Raw genomic sequence first — 20,826 nt, forward strand, 5'->3', positions numbered from 1 at the left:
AAATCATCTCGGCTTTTATTTATCATCACAATGAGAATATTCGAAAGCTATTACCATTCCACGCTTACAACAACTGTCCGTTTAGAACAGTGGGCCCCCACGGACGATGGAATGTTCCAGGGGGGCGGTAGAAGCTATTGGTATAACATGAGATCCTATGAGGTTAGATTATGACAGAAATTCATTGCGACCCACCGTTCCAGCCATAAATGGAAAACCCTTGACCCGCGGACCAAATGTGACCCCTCAAACCCAATTTTGTAAAAAAAATGAACTTAGCGGCACTTTTACAGATCGCTTAAATGACCCGTGGCACAATTCCAGAGCATTCGAGTGGCCCGTGGCACATTTTCAGATCTCTGAAATATGATCATATCTCACATTCAAAGATCATTTAAGTAACCCGTGAAACAGTTCCAGAATACTTAAACGATCCGTGGCTCATTTAGAGATCCCTTGAGTGACAAGTTGCACAATTTTAGAGCACTTAAACGCCCCCGATACGCCTCCGGGTGGATTTTGCAGCATATGAACGCGATTTGGATTTTTTTCTTGCGATGCAAAACCTCCTTAAACCATCACTGATATACCTGCGAATTGGCGTTTCGAAAGTATGACTGCCCGGGCATAGAGATCATGCTAGTAATATTGAAAACCATCAGAGAGATATCCATCCAAATTGAACTTCTCTCTCATCACACTAAATAACATCGTTCCTCTTGGCACCAAAAGATACGGGCTTTTTGGCGAATCGAACTCGCTTTTGAAAGTGCTGTTTTGTAAAGTGGAGTTTGGCAAATAGTAAGGGAACGAAACCTTCTTGTGCAAGCTTTGAGTCCACAATTCTCGGGCCCACTTATGGAACTTTAACCTGCAGTCTTTAATATTGAGTTTCTGATAAGGGCGAACCAGGTATCGAACTCGGAGACACCTCTAAAAATTCTTTGGTACTTAACAGGTGTATTTATCGACTTGGCCTACTAATCAGAAGGATTAGAGCATTCTAGACGAGACTCGAATGCCGCGCCTAGGCTATCTAACCCGTGATCTGAAACCTAAATGGTCATAACCGGATCATTCAAGTGCGGTGCAGCTCAAGTGCGTAGCGCAGTTCAACATCAGTAGAGTTGCTTGCGGTGTATTTTCAGATACCCCGAATGACCCGCAATGCGGTTCTACATTTCTACATCACTTGAGAGAGTTGCGGCCCGTTCTCAGATAACGTGAGTAACCAGCGTTCTATTTACAAATCACTTGAGTGACCTGTGGCATAGCTACATATCGGTTAATGGGCACAAGGCCCATTTCCAGAACACTGGAGTTGCAAGCAGATCACTTGAGTGATTTTCGCCATATTCCCAGATCATTTGAGTGACCCACGGCACAGTTCCATATCATTTTGACACGCGGTGACTCTCGCAGTATATTTTAAAAGATCACAGTAAAATTTTAGAACACTTAAGTGACGCGCGGTACATTCTCAGATCATTCAAGAGAGACGCGGCATATTTCCAAATAACTTGGGTGACCTTCAACGCGTATCTCAGATCGCCCTAATCAAGTGGCCCGCAACATGTCTCAAATTAATGAAGGAGGGTTCGCACTCTTCTAAGGGTTTAATCCCCTTAGAAATTAGAACGCTCTCTGTCTGACAAATCGGCGATAAATATGGTAACCTTGTCCTAACCTAACCACACTTAAGGAAAAGAGGAACGGAAAAAGAAGAGAAAGGGAAGAAAAAAATATGAATCTTTTCACCCCCTCCCCCCTTACCTGTTCTCTTTCACTCGTAAAAGAAAGATACATCATATGTGTGGGAGGGGGCAATATCACTATCAGGGTACAGACAAAACCAAGACGAGATAATAAAATTGTAGGGTTGCAACAAAGCTCCACGATGATGACAAGAGAGGAAACGGAACAGGGAGAAGTTGTTTTAATTCATTCATCTAGTATTTGGACGCAATATTACGTCCTTGATCGTAAAGTGGTTATATAATAGAAATTTGTGTCTCCCAAACACCCAAGTGATCTCTGAACATTTCCTGCTAAATACGGAGCAGGGAAATCATAGTTTTAAGAGTTATCTCAAGACTAATGCTTCCAATTTTGTAAAAATAAAAACCGATTCTTGTGTGCGTGAATAACCCTACACATGATGTCGTATTATGCCTAGTGAGGAAAATTGAACAGCGAGAACTCTTCAGACGCTGTATACGTAAACACGTAGATAGATGAGTAGAGAAATCATCTCTCAATGAATATCGAACGATTATTCCATGTTATCAAAGGTTCCTCGTTGTTATCCGTTTACAAGTAGACGGCTCGATCTGTGATGACACCAAAGGGAATTCACCAACATCGATGAGTCAAGAGATTTATGGGAAAACATCGTTACGCCATGATTTTCTCACTCTCTATGATGTGGTTGTCGCATGCATAAGGTTACTCTGATTTCATCATTCCACATCGACGATGCATTAGATTCATCATATGGATGTATTTTGGATCGAAAATACGACTGAGTCTGACAGTTCGTTTCGTATCAAAGCTATTCATCCTTTGTCACTATAAATGTTGAATCCTATCGAAAAATCTATAAATTAGGTCCATTCTCGAAGAAATTCTGGTATTTGGGTACCATTCACTCAATCGCCGTAATTACGAATTTTATACAATTCAATTTTCAACTGTTACTTTTTTTTGAAAAAAATAATAATAAAGTGCCATCTATATATCGAATAAAAACTATAGAAAACTTCATGCGAATAAGATGGGGGGGAGGGGGGAGTAGTTGTTCAAAAAGAGTTTTTTTTCGCAAATTTTGCAATTTTGCTATCATAAATATTCAATTTTATTCTGCGAGGTTTTTTTTCTTTCAAATTATCAGCTATTGTTTTAATGTTGAGGTATTTTGTCGATGAATTTGATAATTATCTATTCCGATATTGTATCTCCCCACTGGTTCTAACAAATTGCATTTCTGTCATTATACATGAAAACATGTATCAGAACTATTAGAGCAGTTTAGACAACAAGTGTCGGTGAAAATGAAAACGCCTTAAAACTGATTTCGGCGTACACTCGTGTGCAAAATTAAGAGAGTTAGCACATTAGTTCGAATTTCTGAAAAACTAGTGGACAGATTTTAATGAAATTTGGTACGAGTACACAGTTATAACACAGGAAGAGATGTACCATACAAAAGTCATAGTACGCACGCATGATTGTTAGTAAATCTCATCATTTGCAGGAATTTCCAAAATCCACGTATCGAGATCGAACCGAAAATGAGTCTAATATGGGGTATGGTCCCGTCTCACAGTCAGACAGGTCACACAGCGCGACGGCATACTGGACACGAGGCAGTTGAGGAGTCCCTGTGGCAATCGGTCCCGCTCCTGCAGCAACGCAGGTTTCAGTTCCGGGATGGTTCTCGGAGGGGGAATAGCGAGATGCAATTGCCCTCCCAAGAGAGTCCTAGACATGTTCTATAGGGCTTTGGTCAGAAGATCTGGCTGGCCAACCCATACGCCGAAAATCCTCACTTTCCAGATAACCGTTGACCAGTTGAGTCCGATGTGGATGAGCGTTGTCGTCCATGAACAGGAGCCAAGTGCCAACTGCGCCCCTAAAAAATCAAATATAGGACTCTGAGATCTCTTCTCTATGCCTCTTAGCATTCACGGACCCTTTGCCAAACTCATGGAGGGGTGTGCGGCCGTCCAAAATGTGCCTGCACAGATCATAACACCTCCACCACCAAAGTGGTCCATTTCCCTGATGTGGGAGGGATGGTATCAGGTACCAGGCTCTCTCCAGATGAGTGTACGTGTCCAGGCTGAATCTTGACTCATCTGTGAAGAGTACGGTGCTCCACTGAAGTCTGGTCCAAGGCTGATGTTGTCTGCACCATGCTAAACCCTCTCTCTTGTGTGCTGCAGTGAGCGGTTCGCAAACAGCGGGTCTTCTGGCATAAAGCCCTCTCTCATGAAGCCTTCGGGCAACAGCAAACCGCGAAACTCGAGTTCCAGTGGCAGCATGCAGCTCACGTGAGAGCTGTGATGCTGTAGCAGTCTGTAGCGCCGCGCTGAAAGTGCCAAATAACGATCCTCATTGGTCGTCGTGGCTCTTCGACGACCTTGTCCAGGTCTTGAAACTGTTTCCACAAATTTCAGACGCCACTGGGCGTAACATCGAGCTCTGTAGCCACCTGCACTTGTGATCGCCCTGCCTCCAATCTACCGACGATCTCCATCTCATTACGTCATCCATATACATTCGTGGCTACTCATTTTACCTGATAGTTTATCAAATTTACCAAACTCTTGCGAGAAACACTGCGAATGTCGCCGAGGAGTACGAGTACACGAATCGTGGAGAACGCCTTGTGCCCTTATCATCCCCTTCGTGGTCACAGCTCCGCCCACACGCACGTGTATGCTTACGTATTCGACAATGAATACTTGCATACTTCTTCGCTAGCATTATTAGCACCTTTGGTTCAGTACTTTTTGTGAAAATAGACACAACGTGAAAATTCTCTTAGTTTTACACACGAGTTTTATGTTCATGGTTAAGCCAAGGCGACAGTTGTGTTATGCCTGGGCCCAATAGTAATAAGTAAGTATTTTATTGATACGCACCGTGGTGCCAATCAAGGATGGCAATGTACCAATGAACATACAAGAAGGAAAAACATCGTAGAACAGGAATAAAACACGCACATATAAAACTATGTAATAACAATTATTACATAAAAATCAATCATCGAGATGGTAAGAGAAGGTAAGTACAGTATAATAACAACATGGTCCAATAACATATGATCAAAGGGAGAATAATATATAACCAAAAGGGTGATGATAAACAAAGGATAAACAAAAAGGGGGAAAAATATAACATAAAAAAATAACATCATATAATGACCCGTACCTGCCTTGGACAACATGGAGAAGAGAAAAATAATAATTGTGGGCTTCAATAAACGTGATTATTTTCATAGTATTTTCGAAGTAATAGAAGATGTCAGGACAGAATTCTCGAGAGAAGGGTTCGAAAATAGTCTCCAAAAGGTTAAAGTTATATTTAGTGATAAGAGTGGAGACCTTTGGGTGGCAAAGAAATTGCATTCAAATAAATTATGGCAGATATCACTACGGGGCTTCGTATGGAATCGCAGAATGAACACTGGAGACCTTTGGATGTTCTCAGAGCAGTGGTTCTCAACCAGGGGCCACATGGCCCCCCCTAGTGGTACTGGGATACTTCAAGGGAGCCATGGAAGAAAAGGGAGAAAGGGGAGATGACAGGTGGTTTGGAGGGCTGCAGAGAGCTGAGAAGAAAAATTAAGGTGTGAAGAAATAAAGCTTTTATATTAGTGACTACACATTTACAGAATCCAACAAACCACCCATAAAACCAGGGCCGTCTTAGGGCACGGACCCACCCGGGCCTCGCCGCATTTCACAAAAAGTTCCCTAGGATGGGGTTTTTCACAGGCCCCGGGCTAGATTTTTCACAGACTCCTCTATATTAAATTTAGTGTGAAAAACAAAAAAATAATGAAAACCATATCAGGCTCACCTTTTTTTTTTTCTCAAACCGAGCACAACTCATTGCTTCATAGGCAATTTACTACCTAGTGAGTGGTGCCGGAATTATGTGTGTACCTAACAGTCTGAGTGCGTATCTAGTGTTGTGTATGATTTTTCAGTGCTGCCAACTATGTCTCAGAAGTGAAGTGAGTGATGTGTAGTGACTGAATATTTGTACTGTTTGTAGGCCTGTTGCTCTCTATTGCGAGACTTTTTAACGGGGAGACCGGCTCGCATTTGCGCCTCGAAGTTGGGAACCACAGAAAACCAACTTCAGCCGACCACCACTGTGGCGACGGTAGGGCTCGAACCCGGATCCCCGCGATGCGAGTCCGTCACTATGACCACTCGACCACCACAGCGGCGGTTATTTCACCTATAGCCATTGGATATAGCAAGCCGACTCATGAGCCATCTTTACCCTTTTTTTTGTAGTATATCCAATGGCTATAGGTGAGATGTGGCTTTCTTCAGTGACGTCACGAGCTTCGCGCGAGGCCTTCTACTATAGATGGCGCTGCCTAAGGCCGGAATTACAATAAATAATTTCAGTGTTTTTTTTTTTTTTTTTTTTTTTTGCGCCCCTGCGAACGTGTTTACTGCACTTTCATGTGATGCAGTAAAACAGTGCTTTTACAGAATGTTCCCTAATAAACCAAATAATGGCTTTCTTTGTGAGGATATTTCAGTGATTTCAGGGTGGTTTTGGGGCGCTGATTCCGAATCTGGCATTGGTTTTGTCAGATTGGCTCTAGTTTTTTCGATAAAATGAAAATTAAATTTCAATGCTAATACATAAACGCGTACGTCACTTTATGCGGAGCCTTCGGTGCGTAGTACTGGCAGATATTGTCTTACCAACCGTGGGTATAAAAGTTGTGGAGGTCGCTTGGCTTCTATAGCAATATATACCGATTAAAATAACAAATCCAAACAAGTTAAACACGTGTCCAGAGACAAATACCCGGTCGAACATGTTTAGGGTATTTGTTTATGGACAGTCGTTACTTGTCGACGTTGCCACGAGTCGATCTCCTCTTATTACCGGTTCGTTATATTACAGCAGTAGATAAGTGGAATTGACGAGTGACCTCCACAACTGTTGCATCAGTGGTTGCAGCATCACTGTGTGATACAATATCTGCAAGTGTTGTTCACCCAAAGCCATAACTATCGGGAAGCAGAGTGTGTCTGGTGCCCCGGGCGCTAGGCTAGAGGGAGCACCGAATTCACCCTTTATATATATATATATATATAAATGCTCCTTCTACATTAGATGGCAACTACAAAATGCATTCTTGCCCCGGCTGACAAGTACGCCCGAGTATCACCTGTTTGTATTCCATTAATCGTTCAATTCGCGGGGGGAATTTATAGTGGCATCGTTCTGTTACATGAGCTGTCACGCGCTTAACTTTTGGAAACTAGCGTATTTTTAAAAAAAAGGATAAAGTGCCATCTATGGGACAAAAAGCTAATAAAAATATTTCTCCAAATATGAGGAACTGTTGTGATTCTGTCACGTATTGTTTTGTAAATAGTTATATAATTTTTTTGTGAAAATTACATTACTTAGTTTAAAAACATATTTTGTTCAAGTTTCAAAGTAGAAACTCTAAAATAAAGTATAAGGTTTAATGTATTCATTAACGTATTAATTTGCCAATCAACTCGGTAATCGAGATCTACGGTATTCGGGTGTGGCCAGCTTCAACTGTCGCTTTAATGGTGTTCGTAACGGTTTTTTCAACGGCTTTCTGTGCAAGTCAAGATGAATTCTTGCAATATCGCTGGTTCTAATACCAGTGATACTTTGTGTGTGCTGTGATCGACCAGTGTTTCTTCCCCCTCCCCAGTGCATACGTCTGCCCCATATTTTCCCTTTTTATAGGTTTCTGAATGCACTTGGATAGCGTGGATTTACAGCTGGAAGTGAAACAACGACACGCATTGACAGTGTGAATCCAGGAGAGGCTTCGACTATCATCGACTTTTTGTTCGAGTTGTGGTCATCAGTGGACAAAAGAACCCTCAACCTGTTTTGTATTTCAGTGTCGCGGATCGATCTGTGTTTTTCCGCTATCTATGGTTGTTTCTTTTGGGCGAGATATGCATGTTGTGAAGTGAAACCCGGTCCAGACCAGAGACGTGGCTCATCAGGGTAAGTCTTTGCTTTTTGAGTGCTCACTTTAAAATGCCCCTTCGTTGTCCCTATACCGATCCGGCGGCAATCGCTGAAATTGTGGCTTTTCGCCGGATGGCAGAGAGTTTCGTTTTCGAGGGGAATCATAATTTTGAGACACTGACAGAGAAATTTTTGCCTTGGATTGAGAACATGTATGATTTGAGTAACGATGGCATTAGTGATGAATGTTCTGTGGTTGATCAATTGCAAAATTTGATAACATATTTTGTTGAGTTCAAAATGTCACATAACAATGATACTGTACTCAAAAAACTAATTAGTACAGGTTGTTTATTTTTTGGAGATCTTGAGGGTATTGATTGTGTTCATAAGCTGTCAAACAGCTTTAAGAAAACGCCTGTAAACTTGGTAACTGATCCTGGTCCCAAGTGTGCTAAATCAATTCGTAAGAGCAAGAGAGTAATGGCTGATAATTTATGTGTTAAAAACTCTGCTACAGGTAAAGAATTTGTGAATGGAAATGTTTCAAAGATAAATGATAAGGTAATCAGCCCAAATAATATTTATGATTGTGTCAAATCAATCGATAATTCTGTGTATTTATGTGATAAAAATGACTTTAATTTTGAAAAGAGTGTCAATGATATGAAACCATGTGATAATGTTAAGATGGTATTAATTCATGATGCATGTATCAACAAATCGAACGAAAATGTTATCAAATCAGTTAATGGTTCCATGTATGTATCAAACAGAGTTATTCATGATAATGATCATGACAAGTGTGGTGTAAATGAAAAGCTAGCATTTGATAATGATAATAGTAACCCAAAAGTCAATGTTAACAATACAGATGTTGTTGATGCTATAATTCTGGGTAATGTGGTCTGTAATGATGAACATGGTATCAATGATGTCAATGTAACCGATTGTTTGGTAAAAGAACTTGTCATGAATAATAATGTCACACTACTACCTAATTCTGATGTTGAGAAATTGGGTAAATTTGTTACTATCAGTGAAAGTTGTGATGATGATGCCAACATATCTGATAATTTGGTGAAGGCCTCAATCAATGGTTTCAATAAAAAGCGTCATATTTCAAGTAAATGTAAATCCCGTAAGCATAATGAAGCCCTTAAAAAGAAGTTGAAAAGATGTGTGTTATCCAAACTTGTGTCATCTCAATGCCCAGTGCCGAATGAGTGTGATAAGCCTCAGCAAAAACGATCGGACTCTGACACTGATACTGATCATGATGATCCGGCACTAGTAAATAGGATCACCAAGGAACTTTCCGACTGTGTTAAGTTATCTAATTCAACGGCTAATCCAGTTTTGCCATCTGTAACTGGAAATTCAGTGATCCCTGACGAAGGCAATGGCAACGAAAAAAGCAGATTCAACGTGGGAAAATTGAAAACCAAGAACTCTAAAAGTGACAAGCATGCTAACAAAAATATCACTGTTGCCAAGGCCCCTCCATCTAATGCATGTATGGCAAAAACTTCAGATCGTTATCTGCCGTCTCTTCAATCCAGGATCTCGAAAGAGAAACCGGATCCAGCACTTGGTTCCATGGTCACAACTGACGAGCCAGATAATCAGCCAAAATTGACGAAGTCACAGAGATCAAAAGCTAGAAAAAAGGCAAAAAAGATGTCTACAAGAGCAAATGAGGTGATGCTCTCCACGGGAAATAACAACTCCACTGGAGCTACTGCTACCCCCATATTTGAAGATAAATCAACAAATGAGTTTGCAATCGCTTCAACAAGTCATCGAAGTCCAGTGAAAGACTCAGGTGGGGTTGGAGAGTGCAACGCAGAGTCGGATTCAGTGGAACTGAGTAGGGTAGAATCTAGAATTGACAATGATTATCCTAATGGTGACAACGATGAATTTACTCAAGTCAACAGAAGACGAAAAAAAGTTAATGTACCCCAAATTGTCTTATCCTCTTGGGGATCCAACTGGCTTGCAACCTTTCGAGATATAAAAAACAATTGTGAATTTGCTCCAGTGTCTAAAACGACAGAGAAGAACATTCTGTTAAATTTATTTAGTGAAAATGATCACAGGAACGTCACAAGGTTCTTGGACGATAACAGGTTCGAGTATCATACGTACCAAATGAATAGTGAAAGGTCCTTAAAATTTGTAATACGTGGTCTACCAGCAAATGTTAACCACTCTGACATCACTAATGACTTATCAAAACAAGGATTCGATGTGATAAAAGTATGCAATCTCAAAAACTATACTTCAGGAAGAGTACTCCCGCTCTTCTTGGTGGAAGTTCCGATCAACTCTAAAGAAATTGCCAACTTGGTCGACATCGACGGGGTTCCAATAGAGATTGAAAGATACAGAGGAAATCGTTTTCCCTTGCAATGCAGGAACTGCATGAAATTCGGACATACAAGTTATTTTTGCCATAATCAAGCCATATGCGCATTTTGTTCAGAAGGACACAGTACTAGAAGCTGCTTGGTTAAGGGAGATCTGAACAAGATAAAGTGTTACTTCTGTGGAGGCCCTCATACAGGAACGTATTCTAAGTGCCCTGCCAGACCTGCTTCCACAGGTGAATCTGGAAGAACCTTCATCTCCAAGCTTCCAACTTCGCTTCGAGATTTCCCCCTGCTAGGCAGCGTAGGAAATAACGTAGTTTTAGAACGAGGAAGAGACAGAAATGGGGAAAACAACTTTTCTGAAAATAAGTTGTCTACTAAAACGGAGTCAAATCCTTGGGTCAAGGCTAGTTCAATCCCGTTGGTATTACAACGTTCTGTAGACGAAGTCTTAAAGGGACCACATATTCTTGGAATAGGCAAAGTGCATCTCACGGAAGCCGAACTGGTCGAGGAGCTGAACAGAAAGTATAACGAAGCCGAGCAAGTGAAAATATTAGATTACAAAAATAATCAATTTGGAATTAATTTCACAGATGTAATTCATGAATTCAACAAACATCTTAATAATCGTGATGATTCTTTCGGCGATCACATAGTTAAGCCGTCTGAACTTTCCAAATCTTATAATAATTCTGTAAACAGGCAAATGCCAGAACCTTACCTTGTCATTGATGAAACTGATGTCACTGATGTGTCTGTACATTCAGTTTGTATGTCTTTAACTACTAATGAAACAGTGGAGAATTCACAGAAGAACAACATCGAGAACTTTTCCAATGTTGTGCGAGAACTTTTGGTCAATATGGGCATTTCTGAAGATAAGGCTCATAACCTTATTCAAATTCTGATTGGTTTTATTTCAGCGCTCAAAAATTAATACACCAGTGTCAACTATCAGCAAACCGCTGAAAATTCTGGCATGGAATGCCACTGGGCTTAAACAGGAACTACAAGAATTCAAACAGTTACTCTATGACCTACAAATCAAGGAGCTTGCCAATGCTCATTTTGACAGGCTACGATCTTCTGAACACCCGCATCTTAGAGAAATTGTCTATTATGACCCTAGAATACCCACAGTACACTCTAGGCCAATGGACTTGCTGAGCGTGGATTGGGTGACGAATTGATGTAATTTGCAGAACATTTTCATGATTTTGATTTTTTTTTTTTTTTTTTCAAAACAATTTATCAATCTAATGTCAGTTTTGTTTGATATTGCGGATGCTGTGATCGCAATTCAGAGGCATTTATATGTTTTTTTTTTTTTTTTTTTTTTTTCGCAATTAATAATTTTTCTCATTTATTCATAATTTGCGCTTGCATAAAATGGTGCATTGGGTTCGTGTCGTGTTGAAACTGATGTTATTACAATACAGAGATGGATGGTATGTGTCATGTCTTCATTATAACTTTTTCTTTGACGTTCTTGATTATGATTATATGACTGATGACGGTTCAACAGTACCTCAAACATCTCTGGTTTGTGTCTCTCGATTATGTAAATATTTATAATGTTGGAGTTTTTGGGTGGCATATCATCAGCTACTTCCCCTAAGACATTTCCCCCTTGTTCTTCGATTGTGTTGTGTTTCATCTCGATGAGCATTCATTTCGCGAAGATTTGTAAACAATACTCTCCTGGCTCATTCATTCTCTACACACACACATACACTTCATACCTTACACACATGCACAAACTTGTCTTTTTCCTTCTCATACCACCCCTGGTGATCTGTAAGTCGCCAGACAGCCTGCAAAGGCTGGGCAGCGACGGAAACGTTCAATTCTGGTCTGGTATTTGCCAATCCAAGAACTCGCAAAGCAACTAGTACAGTGCAGGCACGGTCGATCGGGCCGTTGGAAATGAGCATTTCATGTTGATCCGAGATGACACCAAGGGAGATTTTACCAACAGTTTTGTGTAAGAGATAGATGGCTTTTTCTCAGCCCAAGATATCAAGGAAACATTTATTTTCTGGATATTATGCTGAGGTGAACTAGATATCTAGTTCACCTCAGCATAATATCCAGAAAATAAATGTTTCCTTGAGTTTTGTGTAAATCAGTGATTTCCAACGTTGGGCGATTGAAAGTTCTAGGGGGCTGTAAAGTTACGGGTATATAATGTATAACCCAGGATCATATGGGTTAGATTGCGATGGGACAAAAAAGTTTGGGAAACACTGGTGTAAATGGTCTGAGAGATTTATGGGCATACGTGCTGTGTTCCGCAGCGTCTTCTATATCTTTCTATATAGTTATGCATGAAAATTCTTACATCCGAGCACTGTCCCACGGGTCTCTTCGAGCGGAACATTTACTGTCTTCAGAAGAAAATATTAAACTTTACATCCTACCCGCGGGGACCACCGAAAACATTTCGCGAGCAGCAATGCCCCTGGGGCTGCAATATATATTGTACAAGTCTTGCATTAAATTACAATATATATACTGTATATTCGTCACTACGCAGATATGTTTTTTAATTTGTGATGCTGATTGACCTTTTAATTGATATAACCCATTTGGTCCCCCGCCCCGTCTATACACCTCTGAGTCACTCTCATAGTCAATCACTTACTTGTACACTTCCTTAGTCACTCCCGTATTCGCACACCCTCTAGGTCACTCCTTTGGTCATTCATCTGCCTGTATACTGTTTTGGGCACTCATATGCTTTCCGAAGTTATAGATCAGCGTTTCTCACCCGTCGGGCCATGTTTATTTTTTTCCTTTTTATTCCTAGTTAGTTGTGTGTATGACCGGCCTTTCCTCTCAAAAAGAGGAAATAAAGTGGTTCGTGGACTTGAACCAAAGGTTGAGAACCACTGTTTTAGATGGGGATAGCCAACTGCTTCCTGTTCATGTGGCAACATAATGGTTATTTGCAGAATCGACGACACAGAGAGCAACAGACCTACAAACAGCAGAAATGTAATTCAATCATAACACATTACTCACTTCAGTTCTGAAATATAGATGGCGGCACTGGAAAATCAAACACAACACTACATACGCATATTCAGACTGTTAGGTACAGTTACACTTCCGGCGCAATTCACTAGGTAGTAAATCGCCCATAGATGGTGATAGACCTGAGTTATGAGCCGCACCATTAAAATTACCCGGAAAACTCACAGATTTGTAAACGAAACAAGTACTATATGTGTTTAAACACGAGCAATTTAGTCGTAAAACTGTTACCCAAGATATTCTATTACTCCTCTTCTTCATTAAACTGACATATATTCTTTGTTTATGTGGTTGTGTTCCCAGTCCGTGCCGTCTCAACACATGAATCCATCCGGGCACGACCCAGGAGCCACAAATATAAAGAAAAACCTCATATTCAGATCTGACCTGATTCTGATCTTGATTCAGATCAAGACCTCATTTTCAAGAGGCATTATGTAAACTGTTGAGCAGGTATTTTTATAATGGTAAAGGCATGATAAAAATCACTTTCGGCCGCGGGGCCTCTTCCAAGAATCAAAAATTTGTTCTTTTATACGACTTATTCCATCCAATACATTCATAATTCGAATTTTTTGGAGACAAAGCATTTTTTTTTCCTTGATATCCAAATCCCCCCCTCCTCTCGTGGCACCCCGAGAGACCGGCCGTAAATGGTTCACTTTGAGGGGAGTTTTATTGTCGGGATAAAAGTAATGCCAAAAGCTAGTCACGTGAATCGCTTTGGCCATCCGCTCCATGGATGTCCGGAATGGGTAAACCCGTGATGGTACCGAGATAAGATGGACCAAGCAGACTATTTGTAGATGTGAAAAGATGCGCACGCCTGTACGTCCATAAAATTGCACTGAACCAGATTAGCGACACGTGTTCTTATCACGTCAGCTACTTCTTTAACCACAATATCAGTGGTTCGGTTTGAAGAAATGACAGTCTGGCCTGTACCAAACAGTACAAAACGAGCCATGTCGAAATTTAAAGATGAATGCTTCTCTGTTTTCAGCACAAATAATCACTGTGCACCGAATGTGGAATTCCCTTGGTTAACGTCGCAACATCAAACCCACTATCAAATACTTTCAAAGACTATCAAAGTCTTTCGGTTAAAGTTGTGAAAGGCCATTGTAAGTTGACATGTCTTAAAATCGGCGCACACGACTCGGCAAGTAAAAGAAGGATGTCTGCATATTTTTCTTCCATAGAAACTTCTGACGTAATATTACATTAACATTGGAATGGTTAAAAAATTCGGGTGAAATAAATACGGGAATGTTCCGAACAATATATTTGAAATATATTTTGACGCATCATGAACCGGAATAGAAATTGTAATGGCGTCAATATATGTGTATTAACCGTTCTCTTCCTCGTTTAGATATACTTTAAATTCCTGTTTAATAACCCTTCCCCTTTCATCCATTAATTATGTAATCCCTAGGTCAGAAGAACAGAAAAGGGGGGGGGATTGAAATTAATACTTGATTAACCTCAACAACATGACCACCTGAATCCCGATATGCATATAAGCATTCTAAATTCAAACATCGTTAGATTTTAATCCGCTAGAAAACTATCGAAACTAATTGCGTTTTAGTCTATCCCGTAAAGGCATCAATGATTTTTCATTAAGATCAGCAACTCGCAATAATTTGCATTTTCCTCCGGGCAATTCCTCTGAAATTATATGTACTGATGATGAATGTTGGCTCTGTACATTTCTCTTCAAGAAGATAAATATTTGCTTGCAAGTCGTTTACTTTCGTTATTCGCAGCGATTTACGATTCGTATCAATGTCTCGTCATCTTGTCAAATAAACATTACAATTAGGCTGACCGTATATATCCTTGAAACAAATTCGGGACATTGCCAATTACCACCAAAAAAAGTTGCCAAAAGTAAGCAAAGTTGCAGTCAGAGGTGCTGATATGAAGAAAACATTTGAAAGTTGCTGGTCGCCCGGTATATATGCGACTAAAGCGCGTATACAGGAGAGGGAGGGTGCACTGTATTTTTTTTTCAGAAATGATTGGGGAAGGGGATCTACCTTCTTACAAAATTTATTGGGGGGGGGGGCTCAAATGACCTCAGCCCCTAGGTTCCGGCACCTATGGTTGTAGTTATCATAATATAATTTGTGAGTTGAAAAATAATTATTGATTTCAATAAAGAACAAAAATTCGAGATGCCTGTGTTTGAAAAACGGGGACATTTTTGCGGAAAAGTCGGGACGGCCAAGAAAAATAACAACAAAAAATACGGGACAGTGACAGGAAATACGGATCGTATAGTTACCCTAATTATAAATAAATCCTATAATGAGGTTAACCTATCATAATCATATACCAGAGGGGTGGCCGACCCGCGGTACGCGTGCCACAAATGGCAGGCCACGATATCAGAAGAGGCATGCAAAGGCTTTTCAAAAGTGTTAAAGAAATTCTATTTCATTTTTTTTCAATCAAAGAAATTTTTCTAGCTTTTAAATAATCCTTTTCCCATGAACAATGGTCTTGCAGGTTGCCAAACCTATATTTAGTATGGTACGCAGTGTTAAAATAATAATTGTGTGATGACGTTTTGGTATAGTTGTTGGGCATTCCATGTGTACAAAATCCAGGATCGTCCGCTTGGGGGATATGCATTGTATAATAAAATTACATTGTATATCCATGAATTCTTGAGGGCAAGCCACCTCTTACAAAGGTAATAACCTTTGAAAGTGGGGGGGGGGGCGTGTAACTAGTACTAGTTTTCAGGTCCCGGTGTCAATGCCCAACATTGTGTAGGTAAGATGAATTTACAGCGATATACGTAGATACACAATTTGCATCGCAATAATGGAATTCATGACTCAAAATCGATTTAGAACACTAAAGAATGTCAAACTGAACATTTTTACGAATATATGAGGGCAGTCAAACAATATTTTGCCGGAACGGATGGAATTCCCGTGTCCCGTGAAAACTGGACGCATGGGCTGCTCGTTAAAATTCCTAATGTGTCTCGCGCATCGAAAATAATCTTGATTGTGGCACGGTTTGGAAAATGGTTGGCCACCCCCGATATAGTTGATGCCATAATCGAATCGTTGATAAGATTATGAGACATCTCCTTCGGCAAAAAAAGATTGTAGCAATAGAGTCCAATCTCCTGTTTGTCAATTCATACGATAAATTGCTGGCGCCTAATGTTCTTGTATTAGTGAAAGTACAGAACTAAAATTTAAAATACGAATTGTATTTAAATGCAAAAACGAAGAATTACTAAAATTTAGTGCAGTTTGACCACGTTATAAAAAAGTCTCGCCGCAAAGAGCAACAGGCCTACAACGGTATACTATTCAAACATTACACTTCATGCATAATTGGAAAAATTGATGGCGGATGGCAGCACTACGCATAACAAACATTACACGGAAACAAACTTCACGGAAGGTTCGCTACACACACACACACACACACATTCCAGCACGTACCAATTCGTTAGAAGTTCCGCAGAAGAATATGGACGAGGTGCATGACTGTTTTAGTAGTGTAGTTTGACCAGGTAAACCAGGAAAAATTCAAGTTTTATGTTTCAATGTACACGAAATGCTCGGGATTGAAATTTCCAGGAGAGGGGACGCATGTAACGTGGACGAAATATGCAGGGTTGAAATGTGGGGGCGATATTTCCTTAAACCCATTTGATCCGGACAATCTGTATATTACTTTTTTCCCAGGCAATGTAAGGTTTCCCTGCAAATCTTTTATTCCGTTCCTTTATTAACTCCATCATGACGGGTTATTGAATCCACCTTATATCACAGAACCTGACAGCTTCGTCTTATATTCGAGCTATTTATTCTGTTTCTCTCTGGAGTAGAATAAAGAGACGCAATAAAAGCTGACGCAGATGACAAGAAAAAACAACAACATACGGTATTGCCACTTTCCCCCAATTCGTCATTACAGCATAAAACATACACGAAAAGAAGTGCAGGAATCCAATCAACATTGATAAATGGGAAAAGAAATCGGGATTTCGTGGATCGATAGGTCCCAGAACTAATCTACAGGAGAAAGAGAGAGATGTAAAAGTCATTGAGTGCCACATAATGAACTACTCATCTGTGTCCGATAAACAGGGTGTCCCAAAATTGACTGGCCCGTTTGAAATATGATTTAAAACTAACGTAAAGCGATGGAAATGCACTGTTCGCTGCATTGTGTTCGAGGAGCCAGTAAGTTTTAAGTCAGAGGGAGCCGCCGCTGTGGTGGTCGAGTGACGGACTCACATCGCGATGTCCCGGGTTGGAACCCCACCGTCGCCGCGGTGGTGGTCGGCTGAAGTTGGTTTTCTGTGGTTCTCATCCACTATGTTGGGAACCACAATTCTTGTCCGCAATTCTTTCCACTCTCTCCACAATGCGGTGGATCTCCTGATTAAAAAGTCTCGCCGCAGGGAGCAACAGGCCTACAACGAAAAAAATCTTCAAACATTACACTTCACTCATAGTTCAAAAAGTACGTGATAGATGGCAGCAATATAACAAGCATTACATAGAAACAAGCGTCACGTTACGTGACGTTAAACACAGACATACACATCCCAATATGTACCACTTCGTTAAAAGTTCCCGAGAGGAATATGGACGAGGTACATGTGTGGGTTTAGTAGTAGTAGTCAGAGGGAGCCAACGGCCATACCATGCGTAAAACACCTGTTCTTGTCCAATCACCGAAGTTTAGCAGTATCGGGCGCGGTTAGTACTTGGGAGGGTGACCACCTGGAACACCGCGTGCTGTTGGCATAAAAAAAAAATCCCACGTGGTCTAGTGGTTAGGATACTTGACTCTCACCCCAGGAAGCCCAGATTCGATTCCTGGCGTGGGAAGTGCTTAAGATGCTCGTCTACCACTGCAAAGGAAGGTTGATGTCACGGTCCCGGGTTCGAATCCGAGGGAGGATATAGATAAGATATTTTCTCCTAATGAACTTGAGGCGGCCACCTATAGACAGCGCCTTCATTTCCAACCCATCTCATTAATGGCAGTAATTTGCAATATAGCGATATGGTCAGGGTTCGTGTTTAGTGAAATAGTATAGTCAGAGGGGAGAATTTCTACGTTTTAGTTACAAAGTTCAGCAACAGACAGTGCTGTAGCCAGCTAAAATACTTTTCAAAACGTCCACCATTCACAGAAGAATAACATTGAAGTCTCGAAACAAGTGCAGTTCTGACAACTTAAAATATGTTTGGGCCACACACATACACTCAGAACACACGTTCCGGCAGGTACCAACTTATCAGAAATTCCGTAGAAGAATGTGTACAAGGTGCATGTGCGGTTAACTAGTAGTAGTAGTGGTAGTAGTAGTTGTCGTGGTATAAAATTCTCAGAAACACACGCACACTTTGTCAATGATTGTCTGAATTGAACTCAGATACAAATTCGAAACCAGTTATAAAGTTCGTCAACAGATGACGTCAAACAATGTTGGAAATTCTTCCTGATTTCAGTTGAAGCCATCCCAACTGAGACGTTTATAGAAGTTTCTGCTTTGTTCTGAGACTGCGCAATGTTATTGCCAGGAACAGAGGTGTACGTAGGGGGGGGGGGATGCATCCCCCACAAGACGACCAAAAATTAGATATAAAATTGATATTTCGTTGAAAAGATTGAAATATCTAATGAAAATACCACTTGCATGCAATATAAACAAATTTCTGTTCATTTATATGCTTTTCTGAAGGGTTGTGACACAAAATTTCCGGTGTCCGGTGAAGAAAAATTTTGTGAATCCCCCCCCCAAAGGTTACATGATCTGGTGTGCACACCTGGCTCGGAATAACAGACATTTTGAAAATAAGGTATTTTAGTTGTCCCCGAGTGCATTGTCATCTGTTGCCGAATTTCATAACTAATGCGAAAAGTTAGTTTGAATAACTGCACATGCACTTCGTAAACATTTCCCAACGGAATTTCCAATGAATTTTTGCATGCAGGAACGTGTGTGGGGAATATGCGCGTCTCTAACGTAGTCACGTTGCCAGAGTTAGGCTTCGTTTCATTTTATACTGTTGCTGCCATCTGCCTTCCATATTTTCTAGTGAAAATGATATATGCCTGAATTTTCATTTTGTGTGAGTAACGTGGTGGAGGTATGCGTGCTTTCTGCGAAGAGACTTTTTCCAATTGGAAGACCGGCTCAGCATTCGCACGTTGAAGTTGGAAACTTGCGTTTCTTTTATTGTAACTTTAGACAAAATTCGTTGCATAAATTGTCGCTCAACGTTCAGTTTCCATCCATTGCATTTAGTTTCTTCATCAATGTCCATGGGGTCACTCGCAAAGTGACCAAGAGCCATAGATCTCTATTAATAGATTTTCACTGATCTCTCTAGGGAACAATATTCCTTGCTTTACATGCATTAATTTTTTTTTTTAGCTTTTTTCTTTTCCTTCAAGAACTTCGTAAATTCACTTCACATACCAGTTCAAGGAAAGCACCAGTTATTTTCAACGTTGATCCACATGGCCCTCTTGTGGTCCTGGGATACTGTTGGGGAGCACGGGTGAAAATCAAGTAGAGGGAAGTCACGACATGGAGGTAAGGGCACAAAGAACTATGAAAAAAATGCGAATGCAGTAGCCTTCAAATGACATATAGTGGGATAAAGTGTATATTCGGATGTACGCTTATATTCTTGCCCTAAAATTATATGCGCTTATACTATACGGTATATATATATATATATATATACTGGGGGGGGGCCCACTTCTCTTCACAACATATCTTGTTTATTTCGTCCCACTTCATCAGCGTGCTATGCAAAGGGACGCGTGAAAGCACCAGCTTACTGAAGAAGCGAATTTTGATAAAAATAATAATAAAGCAACAAAAAACATATGAGATTCATCAAGTACCACCAGAAAACTTCCCCATGGGGGTCCCCAGATTCAATTCGCTGAATTTTAGTGGGACCCCACACTGGATATATCTTGGGCTACCGATGTGTTGCAAATTTTACAATGTTAAACAACAAAAATCAGTGAGATACATCCAGGGGCACCGAATTAGAACCTGTCAACATTTCCATGGAGCCCTGACCTGGAAGCTTGTCGGACACCCCCCTGTGAGGGGCCAGGAAAATTTTTCATTTTTATCAATTTTACAACAAATAAAATCCAGGGCCCCACATCGGGGACACAATACGCAAATTTTTAGTGGGGCCCCAGACTGACTTTATCTCGGGCTTCCGCTGTTGCAAATTCTACAACAGAAAAGCATGAGATTCATCCAGGGCCCCGGTGCGAGTGCCATGAAAAATTTTCATTTGTATTCGTTTCACCAACGAATAAAATCCAGGCCCACCCACGCAACAACCCGTGACCGAATTCACAAATTTTATGGGGCCCCCAGACTGGATATATCTTTTGCTCACGCTATCGCAAAGTTTTCAACATTAAAGCAGCAAGAAAACAATGAGATCCATCAAGGGCCCCTGGAAATGAACACTTTTAACTTATATGTGCAATCCCCCCGGGTACCCCGACCCTGTGTGTTGGGAGCACTGCTGTTGTATGTATATTATACATATACATACCTCTCGGCATGACCCCCTCCCCCACAAGGGCAGGGCTGACAGGGGCCACAACGATTCTTATCACTTTTTGATTTTTCACACTATAAATTAACCACAGG

The 20,826-nt window shown here is 40.7% G+C and overlaps 1 protein-coding gene and 1 pseudogene across 1 annotated transcript in view; both read left to right on the forward strand.

The window, feature by feature from the left end:
• LOC149084070 (uncharacterized) overlaps window positions 1-20,826 on the forward strand; it is a 349,781-nt gene that overhangs the window by 161,847 nt on the left and 167,108 nt on the right. The window lies entirely within an intron of this gene.
• LOC149084071 (5S ribosomal RNA) lies at window positions 17,812-17,929 on the forward strand (annotated as a pseudogene).

The sequence above is a fragment of the Pholcus phalangioides genome, unplaced genomic scaffold (assembly GCF_987345545.1).
Source record: "Pholcus phalangioides strain wild (caught in Gottingen) unplaced genomic scaffold, Ppha-v1.0 ptg000008l_1, whole genome shotgun sequence".
In the NCBI taxonomy this organism is placed as follows: Eukaryota; Metazoa; Arthropoda; class Arachnida; order Araneae; family Pholcidae; genus Pholcus; species Pholcus phalangioides.